This window comes from Rhinopithecus roxellana, chromosome 7 (assembly GCF_007565055.1).
Source record: "Rhinopithecus roxellana isolate Shanxi Qingling chromosome 7, ASM756505v1, whole genome shotgun sequence".
NCBI lineage: Eukaryota > Metazoa > Chordata > Mammalia > Primates > Cercopithecidae > Rhinopithecus > Rhinopithecus roxellana.
In genome coordinates, this window is record NC_044555.1 from 15716222 (window position 1) to 15732327 (window position 16106).

Genomic DNA, 16106 nt, shown 5'->3' on the forward strand with positions numbered 1-16106 from the left:
ATAAGCCCAGACAGTGAAGACTATAATAAATACCCGCCCACCATTTATTATTTATTTATTTATTTTGAGACAAAGTCTCACTCTGTCACCCAGGCTGGAGTGCAGTGGCACGATCTTGGCTCACTGCAACCTCTGCCTCCCGGATTCAAGTGATTCTCGTGCCTAAGCCTCCTGGGTAGCTAGGATTACAGGCGCCTGCCACCATGCCCGGCTAATTTTTGTATTTTTAGTAGAGACAGGGTTTCACCATGTTTGCCAGGCTGGTCTCAAACTCCTGACCTCAGGTGATCCACCCACCTCGGCCTCCCAAAGTGTTGGGATTACAGGCATGAGCCACCGTGCCTGGCCAATACCTAACTCTTTAATGCCCAGACATTGAAGGACATCTACTAGCATCAATACCATCCAGAAAGTCATAACCTCATCAGATTGACTAAATGAGGCATCAAGGACCAAATGAACTAAATAAGGCACCAGGCATCCTGGAGAAACAGAGATATGGAAACTTTCAGACAGAGAATTCAACATAGTTGTGTTGAACAAAGTCAAAGAAATTCAAGATAACACAGAGAAGGAATTCAGAATTCTATAAGATAAATTTAACAGAGAGATTAAAATAATTTCTAAAAGTCAAGCAGAAATTCTGGAGCTGAAAAATGCAATTGACATAATGAAGAAGGCATCGGAGTCCTTTAATGGCAGAATTGATCAAGCCGAAGAAAGAATTAGTGAGCTAGAACATAAGGTATTGAAAATACAGTCAGAGGAGACACAAGAAAAGAGAGTAAAAAACAATGAAGGACATCTACAGGATCTAGAAAATAGCCTCAAAGGGCAAATCTAAGAATTATTGGCCTTAAAGAGGAGGTAGAGAAAGAGATAGGGATAGAAAGTTTACTCAAAGGGATAATAACAGAGAAGTTCCCAAACCTAGAGAAAGATACCAATATCCAAGTACAAGAAGGTTACAGAACACCAAGAAGATTTAATCCAAAGAAGACTACTTCAAGCATTTAATAGTCAAACTCCCCAAGGTCAAGGATAAAGAAAGGATCCTAAAAGCAGCAAGAAAACAGAAACAAATAATATACAATGGAGCTCCAATATGTCTGGCAGCAGACTTTTCAGCGAAAACCTTACAGGCCAGGAGAGAGTGACATGACATATTTGAAGAACTGAAGCAAAAAAATTTTTACCTAGAATAGTATATCTGGTAAAAATATCCTTCAAACATGAAGGAAAAATACTTTCCCAGACAAACAAAAGCTGAGGAATTTCATCAATAGCAGGCCTGCCCTTAAGAAATGCTAAAAGGAGTACTTCAATCAGGAAGAAAGGACATTGATGAGCAGTAAATAATCACCTGAAGGTACAAAACTCACTGGTAATAGTAAGTACACAGAAAAACACAGAATATTCTGACACTTGTAACTGTGGTGTATAAACTACTCTTCTCCTAAGTGGAAAGACTAACTGATGAACCAATCAAAAATAGTAATTACAACAACTTTCCAAGACATAGTCAGTAAAATAAGATGTAAATAGCAACAACAAAAAGTTAAAAAGCAGAGGATGAAGTTAAAGCATAGAGTTTTATTAGTTTTCTTTTTGCTTGTTTGTTATGCAAATAGGGTTAAGTTGTTATCACGTTAAAATAATGGATTATAAGATAGTATTTGCAAGCCTCATGGTAACCTCAAACAAACATACAATGAACACACAAAAAACAAAATGCAAGAAACTAAATCATATCACCAGAGAAAATCACCTTCACTAGAGAAAGATAGGAAGGAAAAAAAAAGAACAAAGAAAAGACCACAATACAACCAAAAAACAAATAACAAAATGGCAGGAGTAAGTCCATACTTATCAAAATAACACTGAATATAAAAAATAACATTGAATGTAAATAAACTCTCCAATTAAAAGACAGAGACTGGCTTACTGAATGAAAAAACAAGACACATTGATCTGTTACCTACAAGAAATGCACTTCACCTATATAAAGATATACATAGACTGAAAATAGAGGGATGAAAAGAAGATATTCCATGTCAATGCAAACCAAAAAAGAGCAGGAGTCACTATATTTATATCAGGCAAAAAAGATTACAAGACAAAACCATAAGAAAAGACAAAGAAGGTCACTATGTAACGATAAAGGGGTCATTTCAGCAAGAGAATATAACAATTTTAATATATATGCACCCAACACTGGAGCACCAGATATACAAAGAAAGTCTTATTAGAGCTAAAGAGAGAGATAAGCGTGAATACAATATTAGCCGGCGTGTTCAACACCCCACTTTCAGCATTGGAAAGATCTCCCAGACAGAAAATCAACAAAGAAACATTAGACTTAATCTGCACTATAGACCAAACAGATCTAATCGATATTTACAGAATATTTCATCCAAGAGCTGGAGAATACACATTCTTATCCTCAGCACATGTATCATTCTCAAGGATAGACCATATGTTAGGTCATGAAACAACTCTAAAAACATTCTTAAAACTGAAATAGTATCAAGCAGATTATTTGACCAAATGGAATAAGACTAGAAATTAATAAGAGGAATTTTGGAAACTATACAATACATAGAAATTAAACAATATGCTTCTGAATGACCAGTGGGTCAACAACGAAATTAAGAAGCAAATAAATTTTCTTAAAACAAATAATGGAAACACAACATTCTAAAACCTATGGGATGCAGCAAAAGCAGTATTGAGAGGGAAGTTTAAGGCTATAAAAGCCTACATCAAAAAAGAGGAAAAAAACTTCAAATGAACAATCTAATGATGCATCTTAAAGAATGAGAAAAGCAAGAGCAAGCCAAACCCAAAATTAGTAAAAGAAAACAAAGATCAGAGCAGAAATAAATGAAATTGAAGTTAAATAAACAATACAAAAGATCGACGAAACAAAAGTTGAAAAGTTAAACAAACTTGATAAAACTTTAGCCAGACTAAGAAAACAAGAGAGAAGATCCAAATAAGTAAAATCAGAAATGAAAATGAAGATATTACAATGAATATGCAGAAATTGAAAGTATCATTAAGTGGCTACTATAAGCAACTATATGCCAATAAACTGGAAAATCAAGAAGAAATGAACAAATTCATAGACACATACAACCTATCAAGATAGAACCAGGAAGAAAACCAAAATCTGAACAGACCAATAAATCTAATAATCCAATCAAAACATGGGCAAAAATTTGAATACACATTTCTCAAAAGAAGACATACAAATGGCAAACAGGCATGTGAAAAGGTGCTCAACATCATTGATCATCGGAGAAATGCAAATGAAAACTAGCATAAGATATCATCTCACCCCAGTTAAAATGGCTTATATCCAAAAGATTGGCAATAGTGAATGCTGGCGAGGATGTGGACAAAAGAGAACCCTTTTACACAGTTGGTGGGAATGTAAATTAGTACAACCACTATGGAGAACAGTTTGGATATTTCTCAAAAAAAAAATGAAAACTTGAGTTACCATATGATCCAGCGATTTCACTGCTGGGTATATAACTAAAAGAAAGAAAATCAGTATATTGAAGAGCTCTCTGCACTCCCATATGTATTGTGGTACTGTTTCAACAGCTAAGATTTGGAAGTAACCTAAGTGTCCATTAACAGATAGATGAATAAAGCAAATATGGCACATATTCACAATAGAGTATTATTTGGCCATAAAAAAGAATGAGATCTAGTCATTTGCAACAATATGGATAGAACTGGAGATAATTACGTTAAGTGAAATAAGCCAGGTACAAAAAGACAAACATCGCATGTTCTCACTTATTTGTGGGATCTAAAACTCGAAACAATTGAACTCATGGACATAGAGAGTAGAAGGATGGTTACCAGAGACTGGGAAGAATAGTGGGAAGGTGAGGGGAGGTGGGGATGTTTAATGGGTACAAAAATAGAAAGAATGAATAAGACCTACTATTCGATAGCACAACAGGGTGACTACAGTCGATAATAACCTAATTATATATTTTTAAACAACTTAGAGTTTAATTGGATTGTTCCTAATGGTAATGGATACCCCATTCTCCATGATGTATTTAACTCACATTACATGACTGTATCAAAACATCTGATATACCCCATAAATATATATACACCTACTATGTACCCATAAAAGTTAAAAATTTTAAAAAGTGATTAGATAAACTTCACACCTCTGAACTTCATTCTATTTATCTTTAAAATTGGGTAATACTAGCTACCTTTAAGAAACGAAAGAATCAAAGAGAGATGTAAAAGCACCTGGCACATACTAGGCAATCAGTAGAGCGCATGGTAACCGCTATTATTCTTCAACAAGACTACGCTAATGTCAGCAGGGTAGACTAAGGCAAGAAACTGATAATTATGTTTCTGTCATTCTGCAAAACAGCCGTAACATCTCAGAGGCAGACAACAGTAAACATTTATTTAGCCATCTGTCAGCTGATTTAGGCTGATCCAGACTGGGCACACTCATGTATCTGCCAACAGCCAGAAACTCAACTGATTTAGGCCAGTGGCAGCTTAGAGTGGCTCTACTCCATGTGGCTTTCGTCATCCTCTTTGGACCAGTATATTGGTTCCACAGTGATAAGTGATGCTCAAGAGATGAATACTGAATAGTTAAGAAAAGTAATTTTGTTGGAATATATCACTTAATTTCATACTAACTAAACTAACTTAGGCATCCATCTGTAAACCCCTTTGGTCAGCTCAGAACTGCCAATACTGCGCTATTGCCCCTTAGTGACAGGGATTCATCCTGGAAACACTTGGTTAAGGGCCATCCTGCTCAAAAGCTGATTTAAACTGCACATGACATAACAGATTGTCACAGATCTGCATACCATCATAAATCTAACCACATTATTGCAGGAGATACTAGATTAACAGTGAAAGATATTTTCCACTTTAAATATGAGAAAAATGCATATCTCTTTATTCTATAACAACACAAATGGCCAATGTTTTCTGAGTTACCAAAATATTTCTAACTGCTTGCTAATGATGACTAGGATTCAGATTCAATCTCAAAAGCGATCACTTCAATTTCACTTATTACTCTCTTTCTTACCCCTAGCCTGATTTCTTAAAAATCCAAGCATTACAATATATTAGTGGATGGGGGGGATCATTAAGAATTGGGCTATGTTTCCTACATTTCTCCAATTAAATCATTTTTATGAGCTGATGTTTTCACGGATGGAGTAAATGTACCAACTAGTACAAGTTAATACTAGGATATGAAATGTAAATGAACTTGTCTGAGATACAAAAGGCTCCATTATCTATGTTTAGTCCTGCTTGTATTATGTATACATACATATAGCATATAGATTTAAATATAGTTTATGAGGATAGAATTATGGTTTAATTATTAATTAAGCAATATGTAGCAAGGCAACAGTTCTGACATTTATGAGAAAATTAAATTTCCAACATAGAAAGCATAAGACACAGTCGGGTGCATCCAATCCCCCAAGGATGTGATTATCTAATGATAAACCATGTTTTCTGCAGCTGCATGATTGCCGGTACAAAAAAAATGTTTATTATAAGTAAGATTGTGTTCTTTTTGCATGGAGAATAGATGAAGTTGGTTGCACAGAATATCAAACAGATGTTTCAACCAAATTGTGTATCTTCAATGGATTAATTCTTGCTATTTAAACTGGACTACATCTGAAAGCAGATATAGTCTATATGAGGAAAATGTAAATACTTCTCAAGCAAATTTCACATCACTGTAAAATAACAAACAGCTAGTAAAGGTACAGATGCAGGCAGTTTTAAGCTTTCCAGCCTCATTTTGTATGTACATATACACAAAAGCTCATGAGAATAATACTGACTCAGGATGATTTGTGAAATTTTTCCATTAGTAGGACTAGTTTTGCTGTGTTTCCACCATCTGTGAGAAGACTGTCAAGGAATAGGCACGAGATCTGTTTTTTTTTTTTTTTTTTTTTTTTTTTTACTTAGTAGAGATTAAATCTAACTTTTAAAAAATTTTCCCGATGTCTTGATCTCAATCTGGGCAGGCCCACTATGTGCTAAACAATTTGTAAGACATTTATATATACCATTTCATCTTAACCATAACCTTGAGAAGGTGTTTTTACTATTACTACAAACTGAGGTCAAAGTATATAAATCATCTTATACATTATCACACAACTAGAGAATAGAAACACTTGGATTTGGAACTAAGATCTGGTAGATTTCAAAACCACACTTCTTTTCATTATGTCATTGTGCTGGATATATTCCATTTGACCCATCCAGATCTACTTTCCATCCTTCTCCATTCTGTTTCTGCTACATGGAACCTGATCTGTATGGACTACATGAATACATTCCCTTGCCTTCTTACTTGTGATTGGGTTTGGCCAAAGGTATCACAGGAGGAGATCTAAAAGCTACTGTCTGGAAGCCTTCTCCTCCTTCTCCTTCTCTCTCTCTCTCTCTCTCCGCCTCCCCCCGACTCTCTCTCCCTCGCTCTCGCCCCCACCCCACCCTCCCTCCATAAAGTCCACTAGCAGCTCCCTACCTGGCTACCTCACTTGTTTAGGCCATGGTGGCAATACCTACCTGATATGACTAATACCAATTCATTGCACTTTCTCCCTGCTTCCTACCCCTATGTAAAGATTTCCTTTATTACATTATCTTCAAATTATTTAACCTTAGTGTTCCTTCTGTTTGCTGCTGACACTCTAATATGGCCATGTGTGGGTTTTCTTTTTTAACTTATTAGGTAATATTCTAAAAATTTTAGTTTGACCTTACTCTTTTAAAAACAGTTTTTAAGTACAGTTATCATGTTCTACACACTGCTAGGTACTAAAAACACTTAAAGCACAGCTTTTCCTTGAAGAAGCTGAAAGTCTAGGAAGTCAAAACATTTTTTAATGGTATTATATAGTCCCAGCTACTTGGGAAGCAGAGGTGGGAGGATCACTTGACCCCTGGAGTTTGAGGTAATAATGAGGTATGATCATGCCACTGCACTCCAGCCTGGATGACAACGCGAGACCCTGTCTCAATCAATCAATCAATTAAAAAGTGTTATAGAGGAAGTTACAGAGGATGAAGTCTTAATCCAAACACAAGGGTCAGGGAAAGCTTCCTAAGTAGGTGATGTCTGAACTGGACCTTAAAAGGATGCATGGAAATTCGTGCTTATGGCATTGGAGTTGCTGAAGGGGAATTTCAATCAGAGGGCTCAGGGTGTCAAAGTCACAGAGGCTTGAGAAAGCAAGGGATGGAGGTGGAGGAGGTAATACTGAAGACGTTGACTATTGGTTTCTAATGATGAACTTTCTGGTCTGTCCCTGGCAGTTTTATTTCAGTCTTGAAATATTACAAATAGAATAGGTACATCCTTTGCCTTGCATTTTAGGAAATATTTTGAAAACAAAAAAGGGAGTGGATAGAAGGAGCAAGTCATGAATACCAGTTCAGAAGATATTATAAAAGTTTGAGGCAGAAGTTATTTTGGCTTGAAATGGCCATTACCATTAGAGTACTTCTCTACTTTCCATTAAAGTAGAGAAGAGGTAGATAGAACATTTTCTCTTGGTGAATTGGTCTCTCTATATATATGTGGTCTATATATAAGGACATTGGAGAAGGTATCAAGGATGCCTCCTAGATTTCTGGTTTAGGCTACCAGGTGAAAATCTCCTAAATATCAAGGTTTCTCAACTGCAGCACTATTGACATTTGGAGCCAGATAATTTTTTGTCATGGGGAGTAGGGGAGTGTTCTTCCTGTGAATTATAGGATGGTTAGCAGTATCCTTGACCTCTACCCACTAGATACCAGCCGCAACTGCCTTCCCCCAAGTTGTCACAACAAAAAGTATCTCCAGGCATTGTCAAATGTTCACTGGGGAAAGGGGGCAAAATCATTCCCAATCAGGAACCACTGCCTGATGTGGTAGCACTAAGGAATGAGTTGTGTAGCAAAACAATGAATGCCATCTTGGACAAAGGAAATTTGAAGTTTTTATGATAAAGGAGTTATTTGTACAAACAAGAAGGGGATCTATGGCTGGGTATTTCCATTTGAGGACATTAGTACATAGACAGTTGAAACCCTTGGAGAAATTGAGATCATCTCGGGATGCATGGGTAGTTGTCTGATATATTTCAATCATGAAATTTATAAAGGCCATCTGAACTTTTATGAAAATAAAACAATCATATACACTAGAAATAGTATTCTGTTTCTGAGTTCCCAGAATCTATAACAAACTATAAACAAATTTAAATATACAGAATCAAACAGCTTTTGGTTTATCTGGGAATCAATAGTTTATCAGACAAATCTGTGTGGGTATTCATGTGTGTGGACAGTTTCCACCTTCACTGCTTTCTCACAGCTATCTTAGAAAGTGAGGGGAAACAGCATTTATTGCTAAAATATCTCTGTTTTGAATATATAGAATTAATATTGTCTATAGTCACTTGAGTGGAAAGCAGCAGAGCAGGAAGTAGAGCTTAATGGTGTATGACTTTTTGTCAGGTACTTTTTTTGTCAACACAATATGCACGTTTCTGTATTTTATAAAGAGCCCAATAGCACTTGCAATCTTGTCTACCATCCTGATAATGATAGCTAATGCCATTGAGAACTCACCAAGTGCCAGAAACCCTTAAACTTTTATAGGCACTGTCTCATTTAATATTCCCCCACCAAACCCTGGGAGTCAGACATTGTTATTATCCTCTTTCACAAAAAAAAAAAAAAAAAAAAAAACAGAAAGGTTTAGAGAGATAATGAACTTGCCCAAGAAGACATAGCAGATAGATAGCATAGAGCTGGAACTGGAATGCTGGTCAGTACTATTACAAGCCTCCCTCTTAAACACCATTCCACAGTTTCTCTGTCTCGTATACCTATAGATATCTGGCAAATAAAAAAGTAGGGTTTGCATTTGACTTAGTAATATAAAATGACTGTTCAAAAATTGTCAAGCTTTTCAAATACTTAATGCATGGGTATACTGAGAACTGAAACTAGAAATTGTGTTTCAAAAAAAACTTGAGGTTTTTTTTTTTTTGGTTTTTTTTTTTTTTTTTAGCTCTTATTTTACTCAGATTTGTATTTCCTCTAGTCGTTTACAAAATTGTCTTTCCCCTTTGATTTTAAACTCCTTGAGAGCAGAGACTGTGTCTTTGTAACTCTTATAACACAAGGTTGTATTGATTGACACATGGTAAGTGCCCCCAAACTGTTTTCTGATTGCTTAATTATAAATTAAGGAATGGATTAGCTTCTAAATGTTTGATGGTGAACTTATTCCTGCATATTGTGGTATTATCCCATTGTATTAAACTGTGCTTCTGGCTGTTTCTTTCAAATGGCAAATAAATCCTGTTCAATTCTTACAGACAAAGATTGTCCCCTAAAATTTAATTATTTGACCTGCTAAAATATTTCCTGTAGAGAGGGAAATTATTATTTTTCTTATTTTGAGTATGGCTCTTTGTTGAATAAATTCCTTCGGAAAAAAAAAAAAGATTTAGGCAGCTATTTTACTTTGTTCCCAGTTTACATGGTTCAAGAGAAGAGAATAGCAAGTAGTTGAGTAGTAAAACATTCAAGTTTTGGCGTCAGACAAATATGGGTTCAAATACTACAACTGTAACTTAATAGCTGTTTGATCTTGGGCAAGTTATTTATCCAAACTTACTGAGTCTCAGGATATTTTTTTCCTTCAATCTAAAATGGAGATATCAGCAACTTTATTAGGATGCCGTGCAATTCAAATAAAATAACACATCCTAAGAGTTCTCCACAGCTTGCCATTCTTTCACACAGGTTTCCAGTTCTGGGGACACTGCTGAACCAGGTGGAAGATAGCTTCTGCCTTCATGGAGCTTACCCTACATTAGATGAGGGGAAGAATATATAGTAAAGATACTTAAAATACTGCACACAAGTTTAAAAAGGAAACAGATGACCTACTGAGATGGGGAGAAATGGGGGAACACATTATCTGACCCTTCTTCATGGACAGTGATGTTCAAGCATTTTGGATACCATAAGACTTTTGGTTCCCATGGGAGTGGGGGGTTTCTACATGGTTGAAAATTCTTTGTTGGGAAACCAGACCATCAGTGAAGGGGCTGAAGATTCAGTGAACACAGATAATCAAAGCTCCAACCAATGTAGACGCTAATTTCACCATGCATCAAAAAATTTCTTATTAATGCCAACTGATAGAACTTACTACAATCATGGAAATATTATTTATCTGTTCTTCTCCATATGGTTGACACTAGGAATATACAATTACTTAAGAATATGAAATGTGGCTAGTGCAACTGAGAGACTGAACCTTGAAATTTATTTTATTTATAGTCATACATCACTTATTGATGGATATACATTCTAAGAAATATGTCACTGGGTGATTTCATCATTGTGGAAACATCATAGAGTGTACTTACAGAAACCTAGATGGTATAGCCTACTGCACACCTAGGCTATATGGTATAGCCTATGTTGCCAAGAATACAAACCTGTATGTCATGTGACCATACTGAAAACTGTAGGCAGCTATAAAAAATGGTAAGTACTTGTGTACCTAAACACAGAAAAGATACAGTAAAAATAAAGTACTATAATATTATGGGACCACTGTCCTATACGTAGTCAGTCATTAACCAAAAGTTCATTATGCAGCACATAATTGTAATTATATGCATCTGGGAGCTACCATATTGGATTGCTCAGTTTTAGACTGTTCAGCCCAGTGATCTTGATCTCTTTGGGTGTTGAGGATATTGTCATTCATTTCCTTTTTCTGGTCACCTGAATTTAAATAGAATAAATCTTAATATCTTTTTCAGACAAAGACCTGGGTCTAAGTTTTCTTCTACAGGTGAGACCAAGATATAGAGCTTTTGCACGTAGTTTCCACATAATAAACTAAAATGTCTTCTTTTCTATAGACCCAATCCTTCATAAACCATCTAGTTTCTCTTTAGAAATGTCTGTCTCTGTTCCCCTCTCTTCTGTGGAGATCTTTGAGACCTGGTGCCAGCAGCAATCCCTGGTAGGTGGTACTAAGTCTATGGTGGAAATAATAGTGGTAGATATTAAACTGATATATTTTCCTCTTAATCCCAGTCTTTAAGATGTGAGTTCAAGAGCTAGGATAGAGTACCTTTCACAGGGTAAAAAAAAAAATCCATCTCTATTCATGACAAAGTTTACTGTCATGTATTATATGGATGTGATAGAGGTTACAAAGCAAAACTCCACCTATTAATGGGCTGGATTGTGCCACCCTGCAAATTCTTTATAGAAGCTATAATCCCCAATACCTCAGAATGTGACTATATTTGGAGATAAGGCCTTTAAAGAGGTTGTTAAGAATAAATTTGGACATACAGAGAGACATCATGGTTGTACCTGTGCAGAGGAAGTATCATGTGAAGATACAGCAGGAAAATGGCCATCTACTGCCCAAGAAGAGAAGCCTCAGGAGAAACCAATCCTGCAGACACTTTGATTGTAGACTTAACAGTCACCAAACTTGTAAGACATCTGTTTAAGTCACTCAGTCTGTGGCATTTTTTATGACAGCCCTAATAAACTAACGTGCCACCCCTTCAGGCTTGGTATATTGTGAGGGAAAAGGAGAGGGAAGAAAACAAGGGAAGTCTCTTATCCATACCCACCTCAGCCTCTTCCCCAACCCAATCCAAACTCAAAGAAATAGGGAGAAAGAGGGGCCTTAGAAATATCAGGTGTGATGATTTTCTTCTCTAAGTATGGGATGAGATATGTTGGAAGCATTAAACCTATATGAGAATGTCAGTTATTGCCTAGGATTCACTCCCTTGATGGTGAAGTAGAAAGAAACATATAGAGCCTGAGTCAGCTGCATTGATTTTCCACTATGTCTTTGCATAATTCATGGGAACCAGAAGGGATCATCTACATTATACCCCTACTCTAAAGCAGCAAGCCTCACAACCAACATCCCAAGCCTGGAGTATCTTCTCTATCCAATGTTTTCCAATAGGAAAAACATTATGACCTTGGACCGTAAGTGGGGCTTCCATCCTTGTAGCTGCAGGATGATTTGGAACTAAAGGTTATGGAAAAAGAAAATATATTGGTTCAATATCTCCCAAATAGTATCTTACCTCAAGCTATTAATAGAAAGTATATATTAAGAGTTCCAGGAAATTTATTAGTAGGGAAACAATTTACGTTAGTTAATTAAAACTTTTGGCTTCTATTGTTTAAATTATACTAAATGGGCAGAGTTGAGATTGTTTAAAATGTTAAGGGCATTAAGCAAATCATTAAAGGCAGAGTCCTTCTGTGACTAGAATCTGGGCATGAAATTTCTCTGTCAATAAGTCCTGGAAAATGTATAAAACCAGAAACAATAAAGGAATAGTGTAGCCATCTGAACCTGGTGCATCATGAGAGGACCCCTGTGCATCCTGTGCATCATGAGAGGACCCCTTGAACCCAGCAAAAAGATGTGAACTGTAACCTGACTGCTAATGAGAGGCAGAAAGCCATTCAAACAAACCTTTCAAACCCCACAGGTGGGGTAGATCCTTCTGGTCTCAAGTATTTTAATATATGATTAACCTCATGATTTTCAGACATTGTGTTTCTCCTAATGCACTGAAAAACATACACCCTTTCCTCCTTTCTGGGCCTTAATTCTTTCCCCTAATGCACAAAACAAATACTTTGACCAGGCTGTTCTGACAATGCTGGATTTTGTTTGTGCATGTTTGCTTGTTTCTGACTTTCAACTCATTTTGTTAACAGGTGAAACATATTCACTCATGGCATAATCAGATGGGTTTTAATATTTTAAAGTATTTATTCATGTCCCAACCCTTGGGTGACCCCCAAGGTCTCAGCCTAGATGTATCTCAGACCGTGTGAGTGTGAGGAGAAAGGACTGTATTTGGGCCCTCAGCTTCTCCAACAGTCTCTGTTCATCACCTGGATGTAGCAGAGCAGCAAATATCTACAAATCCAATTCCCTATTTGAGGTAACAACACGGCAGAAGATAGCAAATGAATCTAAGACATCTTATATAATAGAAGTATCAGTAGTGTATCAGTATATTATCACATAAAATAAGGATTATTATTATATATTACTGATGTGGGATTTGTGTTAGGCATGTTCTCATTTGATCCTTACAAGTACTCCATGAACTAGGTCCTATTACCATCCCCATCTACAGATCAGGAAACAGAGGAACACAGTAGTTAAGTGACTTGCAAAAGTCACACAACTAGGAAGTGGCAGAACAGGATTCAAACCCATGGAATCTAGCTCTGGCATCCATCTCCATAGCCCCTATCCTCCCTTGCTCATGCCCCAGGTGGCTTAATCTTTCCATCCCCAATGGAAAAGATCACTAAGTATCTAACATGATGTAGGTGTGTCTAGTCAAGCCTTTGAAGAAAACATGCAAAGACCTGCCCCAGCCTCAATCAGCCATATAGTGTACACAGGAACCCTCACCATGTGCTGCTACTGTGCTATGGCTGGTCATGACCAGTCACCAGGGGACACTGCTGGTGACTAAAGGATACTAACAGTCATGGACAATCAAAGGTAGTCAAAACTGGTTGAACCCAGTCATGGCAAAACTCATTGCAACCAGCCAAAATGAACAGAAACAAGTCACAACCACTCAAAGCCAGTAGAAGCTGATCAAAGTCAGCTAAAAATGAAACTGGTCTAAACCAGTCACAACCAGCCAAAACCAGTAGAAACCATTATAGAAAAAGCCAGTCATAACTAACTGTAAACATTAGAACCAGTTATGGACAGCCAAAGCCAGTTGAAGCTGGTCAAAACTGGCTTAAGCCAGTCTAAACTGGTACTGACCAGTCAAAACAAGTTTATCTGCTGGTTTCCAGGTAAAACTAGTTTAGATCAATTGTGATGAGTCTAAAGCTGCTGTGGCCATAGAAACCAGTCAGAATCTGTGATGACTAGCCAAAACAAGTCTAAACAGACTGAAGCCAATCTAGACCATCTAAACCAGTCCTGGCCAGTCAAAACCAGTCTAAAATGGTTATGCCTGGCCAAACCCTGAAACAACCAGTCCTTGCCAGCCAAAATCATTATAAATTTGTCATGGGAGTTGAAACCAGTTGAAGTCAGTCTAAACCAATTGTGGCCCATCAAAAACCGTTGAATTTCGTTGCAGCTGGGCAAAACAAAGACTAAGCTGGCTGCGGCAAATTTAGACTAAACCAGTTGTGGCTGCTTGAAACCAGTTGAAGCTAGTCTAAACCAGTTGTGACTGGTCTAAACCAGTTGTGGCCATTCAAAACCAGTTGTGGCAAGTTGAACCTGGCCCAACACAGTTGCAGCTAGTCAAAAAACAGTTTAAACCAATCTAAACTGGTCATGACTGGTCAAAAAATGTTAAGTTCAGTTGTGGCTTATGGACAGTCAAAACTGGCCTAAAATGGTGGTAGCAAGTCTAAACTGGTATAGACACTCAAAACTGGTGTAAAGTGGCCAAGGTTACAACCAAATTAAAACTAGCCTGGATGGATTCGAACTAGCCATGACTAGTCAAAACCAGTCTAACCTGGTCATGCAAAGTCTAGAGTTATTTATGAAAACTCAAAACATGTCTAATCTATTTGTAGCTGGTCTACACCAGTCAAAGCCAGTCTAAACAAGTCATGGCCAGTCCAACTGGTCATATCTGGTGTAGCCACTTAAAACCAATTGAATCTGATTGTGGCCAGCCTACACTGGTCAAAGCCAGTCTGAAGAAGCCAGTGCCATCTGAACTGGTTATGGCCAGTCAAAATTTATTAAATCCCACTGTGGCTGGTCTAAACCAGTCATGGCCAGGACAAACCAGTTGTAACCACTTGAAACTGACCTAAACTGATTATAGCTGGTCAAAGCCAGTTATGCCAGACAAAACTGGGATAAACTGGATGCAGCTAGTCAAACCAATCTAAACTGGTAGAGGCCTACTTTAAACAGCTATTGCCAAAAAATCAAATCCAGTTGCGTCCAGGTGAAACTGGCTAAATCAAGTTGCAGACAGTCTAAACCAGTATAATCAGGTTGTGGCCAGTCAAAACCAGTCTAAACCAGGAGAGACTGATCAAAAACACTCAAAACAAGTCAAGGCCAGTTACAACAGTTTTAAACCAGTCGTGGCCAGTCTAAACCAGCCTGGACTCGTCACAACAACCTAAGTGGACTTGGTAGGAACTGGTCAGAACTGCCCTGAACTGGTCAGGTCCAGTCTAAACTCATCTAAACTGGTTACTCCTGGAAAAAACTGTTCAAATCTCATTGTGGCCAGTCTCACCAAATCATGGCCAGTCAAAAACAGCCAAAACCAGTTTCAGCTGGTCACAACCAGTTCAAGCTGTTCAAGACCTGCTAAACCAGTTGTGGCAAGTCCAAACCAGTTCAAGATGGTTGAGATACACCTAAACATCTTCTGCCTTGTGTAAACTAATCAAATGTGGTTGCAGCTGGTCTAAACTGGTTAAAACTGGTTTTAACCACTTGATGCTTCTCTGAACTGGTAGTGGGCATTCAAAATCAGTCACATCACTATGCAGCCAATCTAAACCCCTTGTGGCTAGTAGAAATGATTGTAGCCAGACAAAACTGGTCAAAACCAGCTGACACATGACTCAACCAGTTGCCACCAGTGACAGTCAAAACCAGCCAAATCCAGTTGCTGGTGCTGTGAACCTATATAAAACAGTGTGGCTGGGCTTGCTGAAACTGGCCTAAGCTTGTTGAGGGCTGGAAAAAAAACAATCTAAGCCAGTTGAGCCCAGTCATAACCTGTCTAAACAGTTTATGACCAGTCCAAACCAGCCTGGACCGGTCAGAACTAGCCCTGATTGGTCAAAACTGGCCTAAACCAGTCACATCCAGTCTAGGTTGACCTGAACTTCCCAGGGCTAGTCATGACAGTCTAAACCAGTCATTGCCAGATGAAACCAGTCAATGCCAGTAATGGCCAATCAAAGCCAGTCAGATCCTGTTGTAGTCATTAGAGTATGTTTGAAGCTGATCC